This window comes from Poecilia reticulata, linkage group LG14, assembly GCF_000633615.1.
Source record: "Poecilia reticulata strain Guanapo linkage group LG14, Guppy_female_1.0+MT, whole genome shotgun sequence".
Lineage (NCBI taxonomy): Eukaryota > Metazoa > Chordata > Actinopteri > Cyprinodontiformes > Poeciliidae > Poecilia > Poecilia reticulata.
In genome coordinates this window covers 26877751-26880506 of record NC_024344.1, presented here as the reverse complement: position 1 = coordinate 26880506, position 2756 = coordinate 26877751, and the positions used below count along the sequence as shown (strand labels likewise).

At 36.0% G+C, this 2756-nt stretch overlaps 1 protein-coding gene across 3 annotated transcripts in view; it reads left to right on the top strand.

Annotated features, from left to right (window-relative positions):
- Positions 1-2756, top strand: part of LOC103476363 (disks large homolog 2-like) — a 57749-nt gene that overhangs the window by 29662 nt on the left and 25331 nt on the right. The window lies entirely within an intron of this gene.

Sequence of the window (2756 nt, the reverse complement as noted above, 5' to 3'; positions counted from 1 at the left end):
TCTCCGGCTCTGTGGCCCCGGCTCTTCTTCAACTGTTACAGTTACTTGTTTCACCTTTAAGTACTTCCACAAGTGTAAGAGAAAGTGTAAATATTCTTATAATCAAACCAACATCAACCACTGGTTAAACTAATATTAATTATTGGCATAATTATAAGTTGTTATTTTAAGTATTTTACTCTGGGTTTTATCCAATTACTCAAAATGTTTAGATTTTATTCTTTAAAAACCTTTAATGCTTTAAAATAAGGAATGGTCTGAACTATTTTTAGCCTGATGCAAGATAGAAACTTCCCCTTTTCTTCAGGAAACCAGCTCTTCCTGTTTCATGACTCTCTTTCTGCCTTACTTTGATTTTTTATGATTAAATAGAAAAAAGTAGAATTAAAACAAAGTTTGCAGGACACAATAACAACACACACAACCAGATTCATTTTATTACTGTCTGACTCTACTGTTGGGTCTTGATGTCACCTGTGTAATTAATTTTAAGGTAAATTTATTTATTGTTACTATTACACTAAAATCTCCAGCATGGGGAAGTGGGATGAGCTCGACTTTTCTCGACAGTTGTTACTGCTAAGGGAGGTAACACTTTATTTGGAGGGGTATGAATAAGATTGACATGACACTATCATAAACATGACATACCTGCCATGAACATCAGTAAGTCTTCATGAATATTTATGACTGTTGTCATAAAGTGTCATTCGGTAAATCAATACAAAGTTGACATTATTTAAAATGTCTTTGTTATGACAACTTGACATTAACCTAGACAAAATTATCTTTATGACAACTTGACATAAACCAAGAATCATGTCATAATAGTAGCCATGATTTAATTATTACACTATCAAAAGCTTTGACAAAACAGCAATTAATATTCCCACTACCTGAAGTAAAGCAAAACAAGTAGGACCAACAAAAGATTTCATTAAGCTTTATTACACTGTCAAATGATTTAATAGCAGTCAATAACAATTTCTTTTACATCAAGTAAAGTGGAACAAGTAGCACCAGTTATGAAAATGTCATTAAGTGTTACTACAGTGTCATTAAGTGAAACAAGTAATAGTTATGAAGATGTCATTAAGTGTTATTACAGTGTCATTAAGTGAAACGAGTAACAGTTATGAAGATGTCATTAATATTAACTCTTATGTCAAGTAAAGTGAAACTAGTAGCAACAATTATAAAGATGTCATTTAGTGTTATTACAGTGTCAAATGCTATGCTAACAGTCACTGATATTAAGTCTTACCTCAAGTGAAGTGAAACACACTGAACTAATAACTACCATCACAGCTGTAGAACAACCCCTTTGTACATTGGAATAAAACAAAAGATAACTTGTTCTTCAAACAGAGGGTTTAATGTCTGGTAAGTATGTTATTACTCTGAAATACTGATTGAAAAACTAAAACAGAATTACTTATTCTGTAACTTAAGAAAATAGGTTCTTTCAACAGTAAATTTTTTTTGCTTTGATTGTGTCAGCCATCTAATTCGTTATAGCCTTCCTGTAATCCTCTGAAAACAGGAGATATTCTTCTTGTCTTCATTTTCTGGCAGCAGCTCTTTGGAGGTGTCCAGGAATGCTCAGAAATTACAGCTGTTCTTGCAATAGTTAATCATGGTGAAAGCCTTTTCATGAATCCAAACTTGGTGAATCTCTTCTGGACATTCTCATAGTTGGTGATGACTCAATTCATTGTGGTCACTTAAAAAAAGAACAAAAACAAAAAACAATGTCATCATAATTCAGCATTTATTTAAATACCATTCCAAAAGTGCCCCTTTCTGCACACTGTCAGAATGGTAGAGTGGCAGACAAATGTCTAGTTAACATGACTGGTTGTTATGAAGTGCAATACAATTATTTCTTAACACAAGTAGCATAATAACTAAAGCTGAACAAAATTATTGTCATCAAATATTTGTTTGGCAGAAGTTCAGACAGACTGCCACTGTTGTTCAGATTGCATCATTTACTGTATAGTTTTAGGCACATGAGTGTATCTTTTCACTTAATGAGCATTCTAAATTATTTCCAACCAGATACTCTGGCTTATTGATGTTTGCAAGAAGTTTATTAATAAATAAATAGATTTAACACCAGTTTTTAGTTGTCTAAAACGTAACTTATTAACTCAGCTGGTGAATATTGATTCCTGCTCCCCCTTCCGCACTTACATGGGTGTCCCACCCTACTTCACCTGGACAAAATTGTTTCAATCTGGAGAGACTCAGACAGAGAAAAAAAGTGATTAAAGAAAGTTTAATAACAAATATTAAAGTCCTTTGGCGTTCAGGCCCTGGCCGGGGATGTCGAGCTGGAACTTTGATAAGCTTGATAAACATTTCTGATGCTGCATAGGAATGTAATCCCCCAAAGTGAGAGCTGAGGCCGGGGCCGAAGCCCTGGTAGGAGAGATACATGTACGGAGAATGCAGGAAGAATTTATTTATTTTTTAATAGAGGCGGTGACTAAACGGAGAAGGTGACAGGAGATGTGAGGAAGAGGCTACCTAGGAAAGATAAGGAGTGGGATAGATAGGGGCCAAAAAGGGACGCTGCAAGGCGTTGAATGAGAGGTAGCTGGTGGATGAAAGCCAGGAGGGGACACCGTGAGGCGTGAAATGGTGGGATGCTGGTGGATGAAGGCCAGCAGGGAACGAGTGGGGCATTAAATGGCGAAGTGCTGGTAGATGAAGGCCAGCGGGGGAGGCCGAAGCGTATGATGGCGAGAGGC